This window comes from Trachurus japonicus, chromosome 15, assembly GCF_045865225.1.
Source record: "Trachurus japonicus isolate A0001 chromosome 15, Traja_1.0".
NCBI lineage: Eukaryota > Metazoa > Chordata > Actinopteri > Carangiformes > Carangidae > Trachurus > Trachurus japonicus.
The window spans coordinates 23,322,461-23,338,087 of record NC_140921.1 but is presented as its reverse complement, the minus strand read 5'-3'; the positions used below and the strand labels follow the sequence as shown (position 1 = coordinate 23,338,087).

Genomic DNA, 15,627 nt, shown 5'->3' with positions numbered 1-15,627 from the left:
GACAGAAAGAAAAGGAAAGAATTGGGCTGGCATTATAAAGTGACAGTGCTGATAGACACTTCTCCGTGTTGGCAGAAGTGGCACGGTTTGGTGACTGCGTGTGCGTTTGGGGCAGGCGTTTGCTTTTGTGACAATGACAGGCCAGACTGGCTCAGCCGTCACTCCAGAAGCCTCAGAAGCACACAGCCACCTGTCCACTCCTATCAGTGCTGCCTGTGTCCCTCTGTCTGGCCTCCACAAGCAGGACGGAGCGTGACGAGAGGATGACAAAAACCAAAGAGAGAGAGCGGGCAAACAGCAAGAGTGTGATGGGCTGGAATAGGAAATAGCAAGAGCAAAGAGCTTTCCTGTGTGATCGGAGGGCGAACAGAGCTGCGTGTGAATATGCAGTGACAGGTCTGCTTCTCCACACCAATGCGTGGGATGACTGTCCACTAATGTCCTTCACTGTCCATCCGACTTTCACAATGTAATTGGTTAGTCACAGCCTTGTCACTCAGTGTTTTCATCATCTCACCATTTGGGTGTATTAGAAAGCCAATCCTGGGTCGGACATCCAATCATACGCCTCCTCGTCCTCCTCAGTTCACTTAAGACTGAGCTGAATCGCTCTCATTAGATTCAGAGATAAATCACGGATTCATGGACAGAAAAGTCGACTTCAGACATACTCTGAAAACCAACTGTAGAGATATACAAATAATGCTGAATATATGTATGCACACAATAAGCTCCTAATAGTCTAGCTTTATGTAGTTTTTTCACTTTGCCTTTAAAATACATTCCACATTCATTCATTATACAGTATTGATGACAAACATCATTGTACAGCTTTTTAGAAATCCCTTGGTGCTTCCTTTCTGCCTGCTTAGAGAACAAAACACGACAGACTGCAATCTTAGCTTTGTTCTTTCTTTTCCACAGGTTCAGGCACAGTGAGGTTTTTGATTTTAAGCCGCAGGTACATGAACCATTTGTTTTCAACATTTTGCTCCTCCTGTTTGGGCTTCTTTAGTCGTAACTGTACCATGAACCACAACCTAGTTTCTTTTGAAGACAGCCATACAGTATGTAATAGATCTACTCTTTCACTTACATCAAGAAAAGCTGACTCAGCTTATGGTTTTCTTGCAAAATTCCAAAATATCTAAAACATATTGGTTCAGATTGTTCATACATGATGACCTTCATAAGATGTGTATTGACAAACTATGTTTGCTAAAAAAAGTATCAGTGTTTTTCACACATTATGTGTGCATGCACGATTCATGAATATACAGAAGTGCAGAGGTATTTTCTGTTTGAAAGCTATGTACACACACACACACACACACACACACACAGAGGCGGGGGGTGTGTGGTCAGGGAGGTATGTATGCCTCTCAGGAATGGCTAAAGGAAAGACAGAGGGTGTTCTCCTCTCATCCGTGACAGATTTAGTCATAAATCTGTTGGATTAATACACAGCCTCCCAAGGACTCTGTGGTGTGTGTTGTTGAAACACAGGAGTCACTTAAAGCCAGACTCCAGGCACTATTTGTCTTCGGCTCTCTTTCCCATCACAGTTATTGATGTCACACACACACACACACACACACACACACACACACACACACACACACACACACACACACACACACACACACACACACACACACACACACAAAGGGGAGAAGGCCAGTGAAAAATTGAAAAAGGGTAAATGAGAGGAAAATTAGATTGAATATGGTAAATGTCTTGTTTCAAAAGGCCATTAAAATGTAAGGATTTCAGTGTGGTAAGTTAGTTTTTTGTAAAAGACAAATAAAACCTCCTTTGAAGTCTGTAATTGTTATTTGTCCCCATTATTTATGAAGTAAATTGTTCTCATTTGCCATTTTGAGTGTATGTTTGTATTTGCATTTGTTTATTTGTGGCACAATATGGAAATCAGAGCTTTTCTTTCCTTCCACCTTTTTTTTTTATTGCTACCTGTCTAACTGACCTCCCTGGGGGAAAAGCCTTTCTGTCACTCTCCGTGGCTGCCGTCATTCTACAGAGAAATAAACTATCTGCATGCATCCTCTTTTCAGCTATTAAAGATGCCCCCTGAACACATACACCTCTCTTTGTATGGAAATTGGGGTCCTAGCACTCAGTTTGTGGCCACCGCACCATTGTCATTCCAGGTGGATCTGCTAGGTTTATTTCCACGTCCAACTGGCTTCCCAGAAGCAATCAGGTTCTCTAGACATTAACGTAGCATACAGCACCGTGGGCAAAGAAGGCAGCGATGAGATGATTTCGCTCATTTCCATCTTATTTCTACAGGAAGAGAATAAAGTTTAATTTATTGTGTGTTTGACTGGAAGTGAGGGTGCAAGTTAATGCATCTGCCCCCAAGAGATCTCTTAAAAGGATGAGCCTGAAAGACTGACTTAAATCCCTGATGGAATCTGACTCGTAAATTACCCCCAAAGTGCTTGATATGAGCCACATTGACTGAAACTGTTGGGGTCCTACATTGGTATGACTGCAGTGGATTTTGACTCGCAGCTACTCTGATCAATACAAATATGCAGCATATAGTTCCATTCTTAAGCCATTAATGGCTGAATATAGATCACTCCCACCTTGTATATTAATACATCAAGTTAAAGTTGGTGCTCATATTTGGGTATTTACACTGTATTGACCACACTTAACATCTAAATTCCTGTTTCTCATAACAAAAGTAAAGTGGTGTTTCTGCATGAGTGTGCATCTCTGTTTACCAGACTATCCATCTTTCAGTGCATGCAGTCAAAGAGATGCTAACACAACTGTAATAGGGGTGTGCACGAAACTGACCTACTGTATTTTGTTTCAGTAACACAGTCAATTAGCAGGGCTAGTTTTTGCATGCTTGCTCTTTAACACTGTGCCTGTTGTCTCAGACCTAAGGGATGTGATTCTGAAAGATATATAGCATCAGCTTAGAGTCACAGTCTCATAATCACAACTCGTCTACTGTATATCATATAAAGGCTTTTCATTACCACTTCTCAACGGAGAGCATTCAGTTCAATTTCTGTTCACATGCTAATCCATGAAGTGACAAACGTTACACTAAAGTAACAAAATTCAGTCACCACTGAAGGAGCTCACACTGCCAGTTAGCTGAAGATAGTATTTTCTCGTGTGAATTTCTTTAGGCGTGATTGATGTGAGGCAGCATGGCTTCAGCTTGGCATTGCTGATGTGTTTGAAGGCTCTCACTGTCAGCAGATAGAAAGTGTGGTAACATGAGTGGCATCATACTGACTCATCAGCCCACTGATTGCATGACTTCAATCCCTAGGCCTGAGCCCTGCCTCGAGACAATTCATCAAGTATTTATACAGAGCAGGTGAAGATTCTCTCTATCCTTACCCAGTCAGGTTTTGTCTTGAGGTGGCTTCATCTTTCTTTTCTTTTGTCTGCCAATACTTTTGCGCACAGCATACTGAACATTGGCCATATACCCATTTAGCCTCTGTGCCTCCGTACCATAAAATTTGAAGCTATAATTCACAACATGCCTGAAATTGCAGTCCTGACAATGCCTGTCTCACTGAATCAGCACCAGATGAACGAGAGGTCTGGAGATGTCACCAACATAATGAACAGGGCTTTGGCCTATAGCCCCTTTTCTTTCTCAAGCCCGAGGCCTCAGGGCAGGGCCGAGCCTAGTCCTCGTCTAACACGCACGACTCCTATTGATCCTGCAGGGATTGATGTCCTCCCGCGGCTGATTTAGCGTCCTCACTGGTCCCCTTGCCTTTCCTAAAAGGTTGGGCTGAGTAAAACATGGTGCTCCTGCTGTGTATAGGTTAGCAAGTTGTCCTAGTTTTCTTCTTTTCCTCCTCCTCCCTTTCAGTCTTCTGTCTCTCCAGGCTTTGTCATTTTGTGTATTTTACGACAGCGCATTTTTCACCACTGCCACAGTAAATCAGCAATGCTTTTGTCTTAATGCAGAAGTCCTGTGCTAACTTTCAGAGAAGTGCTTATGGTAATGGAGTCTGCTCTACTTCTGCTATGCCTCCTTAACACACTTTTGGCTCAAATATTTACATCAAAATGGTATATACTGTATATTTTTCCTCTCTTTCCCATTAATTAGCCTCCAAACCTAAACACACACAGGCCCAAAGTCTGACAGCACTTCTGCTACGGGGGAAGTTTATTTCTGTCAAATGTATTTGATTCATCTTTTTTTATATGTATCTTATGAAAGCAGTGCTATTTGAGGCTGGGGTAAATTACTGAATAGAAGTGCATATATTCTGTTATCTAGTTCGTGTTCCTGAGGGCTACCGCTCACCTTTTTATTTAAAGCCACAGGAGGCATGTATGTCCAAACCCACCAGGATGATAGGCCAGTGTTCTGGTTGAGGTCCCCAGATTCTCTATTCAGACAGTAAGGCCAAACAAAAACAACCAAAGCAGAGCAAATAACAACAGAACATGGTCAGAGACAGAAATTCAGGGGCTCAGTATTTAAGTTATGGAGAGGGTAAGAGGTTCAGAGGACAATAGGAGAGAGAAAGGTGAGGTAGAGAGATGATTCCTGCAGCCCATCGCTCTTGTCATAAGAGCAGTGTTGCAGAGTAGAGGAGAAGGGGAGGGGCAGTGTTAATGTGCACTGTATCATTCATAACAGTAATACTGGCATCACTTGCTGCTAAATAGCATCATTTGTCAGGGGAAAGGGCTTGGTGCCACGGAGTTACAGATAAGCATGAGAAGGATACCTACATTACACACACACACACTACTTGTGAGGAATGTTTGTGATTACTAATGTTCTCACTGAACCCTGACCCTCAACACTTTGTGCTCTTACCTTAAATCTAATCTTTAATCTCCTGCAAAGCCTAAAACTAAATCTAAAACCTTAATCACACTTTTAATCAAAGAATAAATCGAGCCTTAACCTAAAATGAATCGATGATTAATTTTTCATTCATACAAAATTCAGTAAAAAATTAGTCACACAAGCACACCAATGTTAAAGCCTTGATTTCAGCCTGAACTACTGAAAGAGTCCAAACCAGATTTAACCCCACAGTTTTACCCTGACATTCACATATCATAATGCTGTTAGCAGTAAGTTCCATCTTCTTCTATATCGGAGCATTTTTACACTTGAGAAATCCACCAAAATACACATTCATTGTTTGCAAACGGTAATGCATCATTGTTTCACATCTCAGACATTTACATTTTTAAGGACAAAGTAATTTTCCTGATGCTAATCTCTTTACCTAATTACTCAGTTAATTAGGACAGGCTGACAAATCAATCAATACAATGAAACCTAATAGAACAGGTGATAGTGTGAGAACATTTAAGTGAATTCATATAGTGCAGTACCAGATCTATATAAGTATTGCACTCTGGTTCAGTGAAGGAGTAACGTCCAGTCCAGCACAGGTGCCAGCTCTGCATTCTGCATAATTTTTCTTTATCTGAGCAGAGAATCTCACCCATATGCTTAATGGGTTGGTCGTAGTTTGTCTCTCTTTTCCACAGTAGGAGTTAATCTTCCAACAAGACCATGGCTCTCATACATAGTCTTAGTCTCAAACGACAATTTGTTATCCTTCACTCGGATATATGTCTACCCGCATGGAGCAGACAATTCTTCCACAGCTGAGAGAGCCGGAAGGGGGGAGAGAAAAAAATCAGTTATTATTGATGACTATGAGGTAAAATGCTTAATTTGCACCGTCTTCAACCAAATTATAACTCATATTGAAAGCAGCTGAATTTGCATAAATCTCATTAGACGCAATGAGAGGGGTTCATAAATCGTTATATTAATTAGTCATTTTTGCCACCCTTTCATAGGAAAATGGGGTGTATTAATAAAACGAGAGGGGTGTGTGATTGTGAAGCCTAATTGGTCGTTGTGTTAAGCAGTTTGGTGAGCAAGTGATAGGCTTGATTTAGCTTTGCTTCACCTCTATTGTCTGGTCGAATCCTTGCTGTGAGGGAGAGAGGAGTGTGTGTGTGCACGCTGCCGCTGCATTTGTGTGTGATCTGTGTCAGTACTTTTATATGCATACAGTATGCTCATCTTCAATGCCTTCTTATTTCTATTTAGGGTGAAAGGTGGAGTTGAAGCCTATCCCACCATGTGCTGCTAGAGGTCACCATCACAGGGCACACACACAGACAATATAATCATATTTGTTAGGGCGACTATGGATGGAATTAATGGTCGCCGAGAGACTAAGCGAGGGAAGTGTGTTTTTACTTGTCGGACGCGCTTCAACAATAAAATAAGCTCCAGAGGTTGTCGTTTTACAAAAGTTTATTAAACTAAAAACATATCAGTGAAACAACCCCACATAAGCCTAAAAAACATCCAAAAACAGTGTAAATTAGCGGTCAGCAAAAAGTAAGACCTTCCCCCCTCACCCTCTCAGTTCATTCATCCCCAGGTGAGGAACAGCTGATTTTACTATGCTTGGTGACGTGCATCCCACCTGACTCCTCCCCGGATGTGACACACCCACACACACACCAAACACTACCTGGCATCTACATTCCGGCCCCATAATTATTACACTTACCCCAGTAATAATTACAAATACATAACCCACATAGAAAAGCGCATTACATTTACATTCCTCACTATTTTGCACATTTAAATCACATATAGTTCATCATAAAGTTCATTGTAGATCTTCATCCAATCTTCTTAAGTCAAGTCAAGTCATGTCTAGGACAGAGGTTACCAGCACATGTCCTTAGTGAATCATCACTCATGTCAAGTCTGAGTCAAATATGTAAAAAACAAAACAGCCTTCATGACTGTGCAGCCTCCTGAAGAAGGCAGATCTTGGTCACAGGTCGGCAGAGGTTACTGGTCCGGGTCTTAACCTGGACCTGCCGCACCAATCCCCTTCTGTCTGTAACTGCTTCAGTGATTTTTCCAATGATCCAGGAATTCCGAGGCGCAGAATCGTCCACAATTAGCACGATGTCTCCAGCAACAAAGTTCCTCTTGACCTTTGTCCACTTCTGGCGCTCCTGTAGTTGCGGTAAGTACTCTTTAGTCCACCTCTTCCAAAATAAATCAGAAATATATTGGACTTGCTTCCATCTGCGGCGTGCATAACTGTCCTCCTTGCAAAACAGACCAGGTGGTAAACAGGGCTTAGTTTTAAGAAGCAGAAGATGATTCGGTGTTAATGCTTCTAAATCATTCAGATCTGTAGACTCCTGTGTAAGAGGTCTGCTATTGAGAATTGATTCAACCTCGCAGAGGACTGTTTGGAGCCCCTCCTCATCCAAACTCTGTGCTCTCAAAGTGGAATTGAGAACCCCTCTGATGGAACGAATTAACCTCTCCCATGCTCCACCATGATGTGATCCGGTAGGAGGGTTAAAGGTCCATTTGATTCCTTTCAATGAGAGTGTGTTGTTGATCTGTTCCAGGTCCATCCTTCAATAGCTCTTTTCAACTCACGCTCTGCACCAATGAAGTTAGTGCCATTATCCGAGCGGAGCTCTTTAACCTGTCCTCTTCTTGCAATAAAGCGTCGTAATGCATTTATAAACGAATCTGTGTCCAAAGATGTAGCAACTTCAATGTGTACAGCTCTTATCACCAAACAAGTGAAGATGACTCCGTATCTTTTAACAAGACTCCTTCCACGCTTGATGTCAAAAGGACCAAAATAATCTACCCCAACGTAACTGAAAGGAGGTTCATCTGGTGAAATCCTGTCAATGGGCAGATCCGCCATTTGTTGTTGACCAACAGCTCCATGTAACCTGCGGCAGACAACACATCTGGATAAAATCCCTCTAATGGAGACGCTGGCAGAGGGAATCCAAAAGCGTTGACGCAACCTTGACAAAACGTGATTCCTACCACCATGGCCGACCTCCTGATGAATATGGCGTATGATGAGATCTGAGACATGAAGATCTTTAGCTATTATAGCTGGGTGTTTAGACTCTTCAGGCATGGCCGCCTTACTAAGCCGACCTCCAACCCTCAAAACACCATCATCCAGTATTGGATTGAGTTTGTAGATGTAACTGTTTCCTCTCACACTCTCTCCCCTTTGGAGGCAAGACAGCTCTTCTTTGTATTTTTGTCTCTGACAGATCTTGATAATTTCCAACTCACTGGCCTTGATTTCCTCCAATGAGAGATGACCACGACGTATCATAACATCCTTGTGCTGCTTTGCATTTGATGCAGGCTGAGGAGAATGTACATTCACTTCCTTCCTTTTCCTGATATCCAATAACAAGGCCTTAAGTCTCAATATCCAAGCCATCACTCTTATGAGACGTGTCCAGGATGAGCTGCGGTTTATCAAACATGTCACAGCATTCTCTTTCTCTTGTTCCACAGATACAATGGCAGATACCTTGACTTCTGGGTCTCCTGGCCGAAGTCCTCCCATGTCATCTGGATCAGCAGGCCAGGTTTCCTTTGGTTGCAGGAGAAATGGGGGACCACACATCCACATTTCATTCTTTAGAAAAGATTCCACTCTCACACCTCTGGAAGCAAGGTCTGCAGGGTTGTATTTGGTAGACACATACCTCCATTGAGATGGGTTAGACGTCTTGAGAATCTCTGTGACTCTGTTAGCTACAAAGATACGAAATCTTGTAGTTTCATTTTTGATATATTTAAGAACAGAGGTACTGTCTGACCAGAAAACAGAGTCCAGCAGCTCCATCCTCAGCTCTCTTTTCCACAGTTTGTCCATACGAGCCGCCACCACAGCTGCTGTCAGTTCCATACGTGGGATTGTCACAGGCTTTAAAGGTGCAACCCTGGATTTTCCCATTATGAAAGCAATGTGTACAAGACCTTGATGATTGTGCAGCAGCAGGTAGGTGACGGTCCCATATCCCTCCTCACTTGCATCCGCAAAATGATGTAACTGGGCGGTGGCTATTTCTCCAAAGTTGGGGGGCTTCAAACATCTGCGGGTGCTAAAGCTATCCAGTGTTTGTAGCTCTTTCACCCAGCCTGTCCATTCCTCAGCAGAAGAGGCTGATATAGCATCATCCCATCCCAGCCCTTTGCGGCACAGATCTTGTAGGATCCTTTTAGCTGTAAAAATCACAGGAGATAAGATGCCAAGAGGATCATAGAACGAGCTGACAGTCGAAAGGATTCCTCTGCGGGTCAGTGGCTTATCTGGAAAGGATACACTGAATCCAAATGTGTCAGACTGCGCACACCATCTCACTCCCAGTGCTCTCTCCACTGGCAAAACATCTTGGTCCAGGTCCAGGTCCTTGACCTCTTTTGCTCTTTCTTCGTCTGGTATTGCTGCCAGCACACAGCGGCTATTGCTGGTCCACTTGGTTAAATTAAAGCCTCCTTTAGCACATATCTGTTTTAGATCTTCATACAGGCATATGGCTTCCTGTTCTGAGGCCACCGAGGCAAGGAGATCGTCAACATAAAAGCTGTGCATGATGGTTTCAATCACCTGCTGGCTAAAGAGCTCTTTGTTGTCTTCAGCACACCTCCGAAGAGCAAAATTAGCACAGCTTGGAGAAGATGTAGCCCCAAACAGATGGACAACCATCCTGTACTCCACCATACACTGGCTAAAGTCTCCATTGGGCCACCATAGAAAACGTAATAAATCTGCATCTTCCTCTGGCACTTGGACCTGGTGAAACATCGCCTCAATATCAGACATCAGAACAATGGGTTCCTTTCTGAACCTGGTTAAGACACCAATCAATGTGCTTGTGAGGTCCGTCCTTGCAGGAGATGTGCATTGAGTGAGGCCTCTTTGAACGATGCTGCACAATCAAAAACAACACGTATCTTCTTTTTTTGAGGATGGTATACCCCATGATGGGGGATATACCAAACTTTGCCATCACTGCGCTCCAAATCTGTGTCTGGCACTCTCTCTGCAAATCCACTTGCTATGAGGTTATTCATGAATGCAATGTAGTCCTTGTGAAATGATGGCTCTCTTACAAACCTCCTCTTCAGGTTAAGAATGCGTTGCTCTGCAATTATGCGGTTGTTGGGCATACTGATATTTCTGTCTTTAAGAGGCAAAGCAATGCTGTAATTACCATTAACCAGTTTCACAGATCTGTCAGCCATTTCCAGGAACCTGCAATCCTCCCTTGACATCCCCAGCAGTTCATCGTGGTTGTTCTCGGGGAAGTCTGTTTTAAACTGTTTGTTCCAGAGCTCATCAAGTGCGATGGCTGAAATCCTATTGACTGAAACTGCTGATTGACATCCAGGACTATCACTGCATCCACCAAGCGGCCCATTTACTGTCCAACCCAGCACCGTCTTGACAGCATATGGTCCTCCATCCATGCTCCTGATAACTTCCAGGGGCTCCAGAGCACGAGGAACATTTGTGCCTATCAGAATCTCCACATCTGCATCTATTTCTGGCAAACAGACATGCTTTAAGTGAGGCCATTTTTCCAAGTCTCGCTGCTGTGGGATGTTGCTTTTATCAACAGGCATCCTATTTTGTACAAACAACTTTGGTATTTCACAATAAACATCACTTTCCAATCCAGCAACTTCCAAATAAGATGCAACATGACTGTCCACTACTTTCTCTTGTCCCATCGTGCGCAGAAGAATCTTTGTTTTCCTCCCAGGAAGACCAAGCTTATCCATCAGACCCACTGTGCAGAAAGACGCAGTACTTCCTGGATCTAAAAAGGCGTACGTTTCAACTGACCTTTGACCTTTACTTGATTTGACTCTGACTGGTACGATGGCAAGTTTACAATCCTGGTCACCGGCCCCAGTGAGACCACTAGTTTGCACTTCAACCACACTGTCGTCTGCTGCCTTTACAGAGATGCTCCTGTCCTCCTGTTCATTTTCCCTTTGATGGATGTGCAACATACTGGGGTGTCGTGAGCCACATATTTTGCATGAAAGACGCTTCTTGCACTCTCTGCTGATGTGCCCAGTGCACAAGCAGGCAAAGCAAACTCCATTAGTTTTCAGGAAATTCATCTTTTCACCATGAGCTTTCCTCTCCAATAGAGTACACGACTCCAGTGTGTGTCCATGGTTCTTACAGTAGAGGCAGAACCTCTCATATCCATCCCTCCTGTTGTCTGGTGGAGCTCCTCTTTGAACTGTGGTAACGGTGGTGGCAAAACTGCTCCCCCCAACCTTTGAATGATACATGGATTTTACTCTGCCGCTCTCCTTGACTGTTGGAGCATCCTGTATGTCTCCAAATACAGGGTCCATAACAATCTTCACTTGACGTTCAATGAAAGTTACAATATCAACAAACATAACTCTGCGACTGCACCTTTCCTGTATGTCACAAGCTGATGTACGCCACTTGTCTCTTAGCCTGTATGGAAGCTTCTTAATCACAGTGAGCATGTTTGCTGATGTATTCAGGTCACACAAGTTATATACGTCTTTCATGGCATTACAACATCCACGTAAGAACAGACCGAATGCTTGTAAAGCCTTTGTATCTTCTGATTTAATTGATGGCCATGATAATATTTTATTCATGTAAGCAGATGCTATGACATGATCATTTCCAAAATGTTCATGGAGTAAAGCCTTTGCTGTAGCATATCCATTTCCATCAGTCATATGTTGACAGCTTCTGATTAACTGCTGTGGCTGCCCCCTGGTGTATTGCTCCAGGTAGTGCAGGCAGTCCATCCCATTAGCAGCCTTTTGTTCTATTGTTTGTTCAAATGACTGCATAAAGGCATGGTATTGCAATGGATTGCCGTCAAAGATTTGAATGTCCCTTTTTGGCAGTGATGCTTGACTTTGCTGCTGCACCAGCATTGATGTTATTTCATTTTGTTTTTCCATTATAGAAATCATGTTATGTTCACTGCTGATGTTCCTGAAAGAAGGTGCATTAACATTTTGAAGATGAAACACAGGGGGCGCTGCATCCTTAGAAACTGTGATCTGTGGTTTTGTTGGCACCAAAGGCCCCTGATGTAGATAGTTGGCTCCTTCAGAGTGCTTTGATCTTGCACCTCCAAAGCATGGATTTAAAGTTCTTACCACAGGTGGTGGTCCTCCTCCATCCTTTTCAACTTTGTATGGTACAAAGGACTCTGCATGGATATTAAGTCTTTTCTCAAAATATGACTCCATGCCATCCAGTTTCTTAGAAGAAGCACTCCTTACACTTGATCCAGAGGTTCTCAAAACATTTATTTTTGCCATGGATGCGGCTATCTCTGCTTCAAGTTGGAGCCGTTCCTTTTGTTTCCTTATTTGCTCTTCCTGCTGTTCAAGAGCATGCTTTTCATTGAGCAACTTTTGCCGAGCGAGCAGGGCAGCCATGTCAGCCTCAGCTCTAAGACGTGCAGATACAGTTGATGACACATTAGATCTTATGCTATTTTTCACACTGCCTTGATTTGAAATGCTGTCATGTGGTGCTATTTCATCATCCAGATCATCATTTTGAGGATTTTGATGAAATTGAGGCTGTTCTCCATTTTCCACACCCTCATGTGCATCCTTTTCCACTGATGAGGCCTCCTGTTGCAGGGGCCTTTCAGCCATGTGAGTTTCCAACAAAGGTTCACCTTGATGTATATTGATTATTTTAAACCATGCTTGAACATCCTCAATGCATCCTTCTGTGTGTTTATTGACCTTTGAAAACCATGGCTCTTGTTTTTGTTGTTCGTCATTAGGAATTAACAGCATCAGAGATTCATGCAAAGCAGTAGCATTATCAGACAGTTGTATTAAAACATTCAGTTGAGATTTGACCAGTGAAACATTTTTTTCATCCCCCATGAGCTCTTTCAGAGACAAAATCAAGCCTTTTATTTCATCCACTTTCCTTTTACGTTCCTTTTGAATTGATTCAATTTTATTCATCATGGCCTTTTCAGTGAGAATTATTTTTCTTTTCTCTTCAGGTTTGCCAACAGTTGAACCAGCATTTGTAGCACTCATTTTTAATGCACAGAATAGTGATCACAATGAGAATCCAATGCAAAGCCAGCAATATCAACATCCACAAGAATCGCGTGGGAGAATAACTTAATCAATCAATCCAGCGCTGCACAAACACACACTGACCGGACGCATCAGTTCAATCACTGCATCAGAACTCCTCTTCATCAGCGTCAGTGAGAACACAAAGGCAACACGCTGACTTCCAGTCATCAGCAACCATTTCAAAACTGTTTCCAGCAGACCAACGTAACAGCAGAAGAGGTTACATACCGCTGATCACCATGCGTTGTTGCCGGCTGATGCGCTGTGAGGCGTCCGTGTTGCGATCAATCATTCAATTTCCTTTGCTCCGCGTTCATACATACGTGGCTTGTCGACTCGTTTGTGGCTCCGGTCCAGTTCAGTTTGTCTTTTTTGCTGACAATGTTAGGGCGACTATGGATGGAATTAATGGTCGCCGAGAGACTAAGCGAGGGAAGTGTGTTTTTACTTGTCGGACGCGCTTCAACAATAAAATAAGCTCCAGAGGTTGTCGTTTTACAAAAGTTTATTAAACTAAAAACATATCAGTGAAACAACCCCACATAAGCCTAAAAAACATCCAAAAACAGTGTAAATTAGCGGTCAGCAAAAAGTAAGACCTTCCCCCCTCACCCTCTCAGTTCATTCATCCCCAGGTGAGGAACAGCTGATTTTACTATGCTTGGTGACGTGCATCCCACCTGACTCCTCCCCGGATGTGACACACCCACACACACACCAAACACTACCTGGCATCTACAATATTCACATCCACACCTCTGGAAATTCAGATAGTTATGTATGTTATATATAGAAATGTGTTTGTACTGTAGTGTGAATCATTTGCACCTCTATAAGTGAGACTTTCCAAGTCCTTTGTCCCATGAGCATGGGAGGAAAGTAGCATAACCTGATCATATGGGAGAGTGTTGTTGTGACTAACATTTTGTGATAAGCATGTTATTATTTTTTGAGCTGTCTTCCGGGGCCTCCAGGAAAGTTCAGCACCATGGACAGTGCCCATACTCTCTGGCTCAGATCCAGTCTGGCCTCTACACCCTCCCCTATCCACTCCCCACTCCACTCTTGTTTGCACAAATAGATTATACAACCCTTCAACACTGAGTCTGCATCAGTGTAGGCTTATAAACCACACAAACACACAAACCACAAACTTTACTCCAGGATGGATGAAATACCACTTGAGTTCAGTGTGGCTATTTATAAAGGTTGAATTATAATTTGGCCCAACTCAAACATATATTTGACTATTTCAATCAGAGAAAGGCAAAGGTGCCCCAAATCTTGTTGCTGTATTTCCTCACCTTAAAGGGATAGTAGCATTTTTTTAAAGTGGGGTTGTATGATCTACAAATAGCCCCTAAGTACTTTAATTGCAGTAGAAGACTCTCTACACTCCACTCGTTAGCAACGCCAGCCCATAGCCTGCCCAGAGATTTACAACATACATTGTTGTGAACAGACCCAAAGAAACGGCCTATTTTCGCGGTGCAGGAAAAACGCAGTTTTTATTTGGACCTAACCAACTCATGTATCCCTCCGCCCAGGGTTAGCGCCCGCCAATCAGCAGTTGGTTAGGTCCGAATAAAAACTGCGTTTTTCCTGCACCGCGAAAATAGGCCGTTTCTTTGGGTCTGTTCACAACACTGTATGTTGTAAATCTCTGGGCAGGGCTATGGGCTGGCGTTGCTAACGGGAGGAGTGCAGAGAGTCTTCTACTGCAATTAAAGTACTTAGGGGCTATTTGTAGATCATACAACCCCCCCCCCAAAAATGCTACTATCCCTTTAAAGGGACAATGAGGAGTTTGTATTTGGTTATAAAAAAGTCTCATATTAATGTGGATGAATCTACGTTACCCACACTTGTTAATGGGTCCATTTTCAATAAATATATCGTTTTGGCTTTATCGTTATTTTGTTATTATTATTAGTGGTGGAAATGCTGGGAGAACCGACCAGCGCCGCCGAATCGCCGTTTATGGTCAGAACTACGACGGTATCTGATCCTCTTTGAACCTCCGATTTTCATACTTTATAAATGAAAACATTCTTGGTAGGACGTCCGTCTTGCGCCGGTCCAAGAATTTCACCGTGCGTGCAGAGGCTCATGGGAAACGTAGTGTGTAAAACGCTTCGCTTTCCAAAACTCCTCTTTGTCCCTTTAAGTAAGAGACCCTCCATAGACTCACACATTGTCACATATTGGAAGGATGTAGGGGCCAGATTTGAATTTGGTCTTTGTTATTTGTTTTTCTTTTCTTCTTCTTTTTGCTTGTCCTCTGTGAATAGACAAGAGACCATAATTCATATTCATAACATCTATTGTGTGTGACTGATCACAGCATACCCTCCTCTCTGCATGTTACAATACCCTTCTCAAACAGTTTTACTCTGGCCAGTAATGAGCATTGTCCCTGTGGGTCCCTGGCTCCTGATGCTGTCCTCTGTGGCTGTGCTCACCTCAGCCATGCCCTTTTCAACACCTATCCAGCATGGTGGTTTAGCCAGCCTGACGGCACTTCACCTCTGCCTTTGATTAGCCAACCTCTCTGAGCTCTGGTGTCTGTGATGAATGAAACTTTTGAAACCACTGCAGCTCCAGTTAAAAACCATGTGCCCCTCTAAATG

General features: G+C 43.1%; 1 protein-coding gene across 1 annotated transcript in view; it reads left to right on the top strand.

Annotated features, from left to right (window-relative positions):
• cdh23 (cadherin-related 23) overlaps window positions 1-15,627 on the top strand; it is a 184,721-nt gene that overhangs the window by 30,828 nt on the left and 138,266 nt on the right. The window lies entirely within an intron of this gene.